The sequence below is a fragment of the Apis dorsata genome, unplaced genomic scaffold (genome assembly GCF_000469605.1).
Source record: "Apis dorsata unplaced genomic scaffold, Apis dorsata 1.3 scaffold_102, whole genome shotgun sequence".
In the NCBI taxonomy this organism is placed as follows: Eukaryota; Metazoa; Arthropoda; class Insecta; order Hymenoptera; family Apidae; genus Apis; species Apis dorsata.
The window spans coordinates 144456-151182 of NW_006263400.1; the positions used below are offsets into that span (position 1 = coordinate 144456).

General features: G+C 37.0%; 2 protein-coding genes across 4 annotated transcripts in view; one reads left to right on the plus strand and one right to left on the minus strand.

Annotated features, from left to right (window-relative positions):
- LOC102676856 (cadherin-99C) overlaps positions 1-6727 on the minus strand; it is a 132785-nt gene that overhangs the window by 90156 nt on the left and 35902 nt on the right. The window lies entirely within an intron of this gene.
- LOC102672530 (uncharacterized protein C15orf61 homolog) overlaps positions 1-6727 on the plus strand; it is a 91111-nt gene that overhangs the window by 70000 nt on the left and 14384 nt on the right. Inside the window, exon 1 of one of the 2 annotated variants that reach the window (XM_031508819.1) lies at positions 6448-6662. The exons of the other annotated variant lie outside the window; for it this stretch is intronic. The gene's annotated coding sequence lies outside the window, so the exon portion shown is untranslated. Of the gene's footprint in view, positions 1-6447; positions 6663-6727 lie in introns of those variants that run through there. 2 annotated transcript variants of the gene reach the window in all.

Genomic DNA, 6727 nt, shown 5'->3' on the forward strand with positions numbered 1-6727 from the left:
TTGCATTCCCGTGAAACATGGAGATAAGTCTTGTGAAAAAAAAAACATCGCTTCTCTCACATCCGAATTTCTTCCAAAATTTCGATAATTAAATCTTCGAACGAAATTGGTGGAATTAGTTAGATGAAGTAGTAAAAAAAAAACTTCGATAATTAGAGTTCCGCTTTTATTCATCCCTCATCTCGAAAGATTCGTTCTCTTCGAAATCTCTTCGAGCTTTCTTCGAGAAGGAAACACCGCTCGCCAACCGAGTTTCCCCTTAATGGGCATAAAAGCGTACTTTACTGCCGTTCGTATGTATGTATATATATATACATATATATATATACACACACACACACAAGATACCTGTAATTTTGATATTTCTTTCATTTACAACGCCGTTCATGAATCGCCGCTTATAGAAATATTTCCTATAGAACACGTATAACCTCCATTCCACGCGTATACGCGTTCCCGTGAATTTTCTCTCGAAATTGCTTGAGAAATCGAGGAAGAAAAATTGGATATTTTTAAAAATATCCTCCCTATATATCGTGGTCGACGCAATTCCCCCTCTCCCATTCCCCCTATAGATAAACACGTTTCACCAAACTCATGACCTAAACTTCGTGTGTTCGCCTGGCGGCGAAGTGCGAAAGCGGCGATTGTTCAACAAGAGATCGAGGAGAGCCGAGAGGAACCGAGAACGGTAAAACGCATAAACGTAGATTCTAAAATACAATGCAAACACGAAGTGGCTAGCCTTGAATAGAGGAGAGGGGGAGGAAGGAGTAGCGTGTTTTTTTTTCAAAGAAGTTCTCGCTATATAAAGGGGTCGGTGAACTGTCATCACAAGAGGAAGCGATCCTCGATTCTCCATCGTTCGCGCAGGATACGTATACGTATTTATATTTTCTTCGATTAATACGAATCGTTTTAGAATTTCTAGTTTAACGAGTCGTGTCTCGTTTTCGCATAATTCGTGTGGCGAACACTTGCAAGCTCCTCGAGACACATAAATACGCGCGCGCACACCCGCCCTATAAAATGTTAATGCGTTTAGAGGGGCGAGCGTTCTGAAACGTTGCAACGTCGCGTTCTTGCGAAAACTGTTGGCCGTGTTGTTGGCTCGAAGTTGTTACGGAAAAACCGATACTGGGATTGTGCGATAACAATATTTTTATGGTGTCTCGAGCATGATGAATTATCGTTATTCAGTTTTTTTTTCTTTTTCTTTTTTTTTTTCTTCTTTCGTTCGAGTAGAGAGAATCCATCAATCTTACGATGAAACTGAATGAAAAATCGCGATTCGCTATCCTTGTTTCACGATCCATTGGCAATTCCAATATCATGGATGGATAAGTTAAACCATCTTTATTAATAAATAATATATATAATAAATAATTATTAATAAACAATATCTTGGAAGTAACCGCATTTTTTTTCTTTTGCAATCGTCCGAAACCAGAGTTGGGCACTGAAAAAGTAAAATAGTTAAAAATCTCGGATAAAGTTATTTATTCAAATGCTCGAATAATATTAATTCTGGATAGCTATTACAATCGATCCGTTTCTCATATAACCTCTCATATAAATTATTATTATTAACGATAAATTATCGAAGTAACTTTATGAAAGTAACTTCGACTATTAAATTTTCTCCACGATTAGTTAGAAAATATTATGTTTACTTTTTTATTCGATTCATCCCAATAAATTATCGATCGGATTGGAATTAACAAAAGAATTTCATTAATTATCGAAATTAATGCAAATTGAATGCAAATATTTGCACACGATTAATTAAATAAACCATCCGTCCGTATCGAAATTCTAAATTTATTGGATATGAATATAGCGAGTCAAGGAAAGGATTAGAATTTTATTAATTTTCGTCCAAATTGAGTCGTTACGCGTACAAGTATTTGCACCGCAATTAATTAAATAAACGATCCATCCGTATCGAGATTCTAAATTTATTGGATATGAATATAACGAGTCAAGGAAAGAATTGGAATTTTATTAATTTTCGACAAAATTGAATCGTTACGTTGAATTGTACGAATATTTGCATGCAATTAATTAAATAAACGATCCATCCGAAATTATGGAAATTTTTTTAGAAATTTATTGGATATGAATATGGCGTGTTAAGGAAAGGATTAGAATTTTATTAATTTTCGACCAAATTAAATCGTTACGCATGCAAATATTTATGGAAGGAGGATTGAAACTAGTTAGAAACAGAGTTGGGAATCTCGAATGAAGATTACTTAATAAAAAGCTCGAATAATATTTATTCTAGTAGCTATTATAATCGATCCGCTTCTCATCTATAATCTCGTTTGGTGTTACAATTATTTCCAATTATTATTTCGAACGAATAAATTATCGAAATAACGTTATTCGCAATTTGGACTATTCAATTTTTCCCGTGTCCAAAACAGTCGAAACGAAGCCACAATTTTTGAAAAAAAGGAAAAAAAAGAAAAGGAAAGACGATGATGCTCCGCGGTTGCACACGATCGACCAGAAGAATTTGCATCGAATGCAATAACTTATCAAACGGTTGAGAAACGCGTGCAACCGTTCGATGTATCTTGATTAATAACACAGGAAGCTACTACACAACTCTAAGAATACCCCTGTTCCCATGCCGGAGGGAACGCGATAAATTATGGCTTACCATGCGGAACGAGTACGGTTCCATACGGTTGGAAAGAATCCTTTTCGACAGCCGACCGATTCCGATCATTCGGGATGGCCGAGTTACGGCCGGGATACCAAACGCCGATTGTTATCTCGAACATCGAGGATATATTCCCCGCGAACAGAAAAGAAGAGAGGAGAAGAGAGGAGAGGAGAAGAAAAGAAAGAGGAGGAGGAGGAGAAAGAAAGTATGGAAGAATGAAAATATCGATCGACTCGCGATAACGACAGAGCCGGTGTAACTTTAACCAGAACAAAACAGTCTCAAACAGTTGACAACTTCATTCTGAAAAATCATGCGCGAACGAACAAAGTCCCCCGTTATTTCATTTCATCCACTTTGCGGTTGATTTTCGATAAATCGATCGATTCCTGGATATCTAGATCTAGATATTACGTTTGCACTGCAATAGGCGTGGAAAGAATCCCCAGATCGCGGTCCAATTTCGCCTTTGCTTCATAAACAGGCCAAAAGAGATAGGGAGATCAATGGTTCGTTCCGCGTTCGTTTGATTTATCGAGAGGATCATTAGCGACGAGAGGAGGTTAGGTTAGGGCACGTGGTATGTATGTATGTATGTATATATATATATATATTCCAAGAGAGAGAAGACGCCACCTACCGTTCATCCCTTTTTTTTTTCCTCAGCCAACATTTAATAAACTCACGATTAATGGTGAGCCGCTTAATAACGGTAATATAAAGTACGAAGCGTTACTCCGTGAAAAATTCGACGGTCATAACGATCGACCGCGTGGACAGATCAGCAAAGCGAAAAATATGTGGCGCTGGTTGTATTTTCCTTAGACGAGACCGATAATTATAAAGAGATCAAGTTAAAAATAGCAGAATTAAAAATTAACGCTTCGATCTTATTTCTTATTTCTTTTTTCTTAAGAATTTTTTTCAATTTCTTAATTAACTTGCGCTCTCTTTTCGAAGTTTCCTTTTTTTTCTCGATATTTTTCCTTCGGTTTTAAATTGGAACTCGACAGGCGCGCCTTTCTCGAGTTTCCAAAGCCAGATAAAGATACTATCGGTTTGAAATTTCTGGCATCGAGAATTTGAAATTTCGTTTTAACACCAGGAAATTTCTTCGAATATTCGTCCCTAGTTTATTCGAAACGGTTCGTTTCTATCCCCCTTGCCGACGCGGGACGTCACGGTCCATAAACCTTGGCGAAACGTTGGCACGTTATCCACACGATACAACCTGGGTCTCTCTATTCAGCCACCTCTCTGGAACATCGACATAGACCAATATCCTCAGCAACGACGATACGAAATAAATATAGAGGATGATCGCGGCATAACAATTTCACGATCACGAGAAAAACGAAAGAGTCAACGAGGCTCTTTCCCTCGATCGAATTTCTTGGCTTTATCGACCGATTTCGATATTTCGATCAGATACTCGGTAGGTATCAGTGGAGAACTAGTTTTTCCATTCCATTTTTTTTCTCTTTTCACCTCGTGAAAAATCATCATGATCGCGTGCCTTGCGAACGAACGCCTAGCTAGATGACGTACGAAACATATTACCGACTGTTTGTATTTGCACGTGGGCGTCGTCGGTGCATGTTTCTCTTAAGAGAACGATCTGTATCCCGTGGCATCCTATCCGCCGCGTATCGTCAAATCGAAAGAAGTTTTTCTCTTGGAGAAGAAAAATTCTCACAAATGCTTCTTGGACTTTTCTAAAATTTTCAATGAATAACAGTGAATAACTCGCAAGTAGCTCGAGAAACAAAATTATCCTACAGTTGGCTAATTAAGGATGTTCCTTCGCAGGAATGGCTCGCAATTCTTCCTGGTCAAATTCGTTTATAAATCACGTTTATAAATTATCACATCGTTGCACTCTCCCTTATTTTTCTTTCTTTCTCTCTTGAGGCTTGGAACATTCGCGCGTTTCGCAATAAACGACACGAGGGCACAGAGGGGAAAAAACTTTCGTCTAACCTCGTTCATCCGCGGTAATCCTCGCGATGAATAGAGGGTAGCCATGTTCGAGCAGCGCGTTACGACGTGTTTCTATGTGTGCGACCGTAGGCGGAAAGAGGATTCGCCTTACGTGGGCGTTGTTGGATATCGGTTCGAAGATCGGGCGAAGATCGTTCCATTCCAACATTGACAGATTATTTTATGGGAGGAGGAATAGGGTAATCGTATCGATAAATATTCCGAGAGAATGTGTGTACACCGGTTGTATATAAATTGTAGCTTGGTTTTCGAGATGCCGCGGTTTCGATTCAGTTGCGCCTGATGTAATTATTCTTCTCTCGGTGTCTGTCCGTCTGTCGATAACCTCGTCGCCATAACTTTTCTCGTCGTACATCGCCGATGATAATTGATCGATCTTTTCCCGGATCGGAAGAAAATACGATCGTCACACGTGTAGAGTGACGTTTATTCGTCTATTCTTCAGAAAACAATCCATCGAACGTAGACGATTTACACGTGTTTTACGTGTTTGTTCATCGAGGCGGTAATATATATATATATATCTTTCATAGATAAAGTAGATTTAATTGAGACGCGTACGGATATCAAAGTTATTGTATAATTTATTTTCAAATACAAGTGTTCTCACTGATGAAAAGAAAATGGAAGAACATTTACTTTATACACACATTTTTGTTTTCAGCCTGGTATTTGTCACGTGTACTAATCCGATAGTGACAAAGAGGCAATAAAACGACTATAACCTAATGTTAAACCTGGATGTATCAGCATAGGCGTAGAATTCAGAATGTTCCAATTCTTAAATATTTTAGATTTTTTTTTGTATGGAATTATATTATTTATTTTTAATTAATTAAATATAATTTAATAAATTTATCGATAAATTATATCTCAATTAATTAAATAAAATTTAATTTTTTAATTTTAATTGGTTATAAACCATTAATATATGTTTTTTATATAATTATTGTTTATAGAATTAGAATTATATGAATTTGAGGGAATTATAATATATTAATTTCGAAATCAATTATTTTAGAATAGGATTAGGATTAATTTCTTATTAATATATAAATATAAATTTCTTATTTTGATTATAATTTATTATAGAAATCAAGAATAATAATTATTTTAAATCATGTAGATGATTCACGTTTATTAATAATAACAAGTGATAATAGCATCCACACAAATTTCATTTAAATATAATAATTAAATGTTCACAAATGAAAATAATTTAATTATATTTTTGAATACTCGAATTACTACTGTATAGCGTGTGGTATTAAACAGAACGACTGAAGTAGAGACGTATTTAATTAAAGAACAACGTTATCGTTCGGAAAAATTTCCGTTTCCTAAGTTTTATTAATTACCCAATCTAGAATCTACTAAAACTTTATCCTAGAGAAGAGAGAATTTTCACCAAAGAAAATGAACGAAGATTAATCTCATTCAATCCCCCCCCCCCCCCAAAAAAAAAAAACAAAGAATAAACCCCATCAACCCCCCCCCCCCCCCTAAAAAAACATGAATGAAAAATACGAATGGAAAAACCAACTCGATTCCAGAGAGATCGAAGCGTGAAGAAATAGCCCGGGAAAGCCTATTCGATTCCAAATCCTTTATTTCTCGAGAAAAAATAAACTTGACTTCGATTAACTTCTTTTTTCACATTCTTCGTTATTTGACTATTGTTACTTTTGCACACTCGCACAAAATTTACATCCCCTCTCATCGATCAATGTGCATTTCTTCCAACAATTAGTAAGATTCGAGACGGGGATTCTGTTTCGGTTAGTTGGCAATCGCTACCGCGGTCACGACTTCCGCGTTTTCACCAGCCCGACTCGTGTTCGCCGAACCGAGCTCGTTTCGCGATTCGTTCGACTCTCGGCCAACATCGATCTTCCTTGTAATCGTGGACAAACGGGTGTATAACGGTGCTCGTGGTGGCATCATAGAAAATAACACAATAGTGGAAGGAGGAGCGCGCTGGAAATCGGTGGGCCAATAAAATCGCTGCTCTCTCTCTCTCTCTCTCTCTCTCTTTCTCTCTCTCTCTCTCTC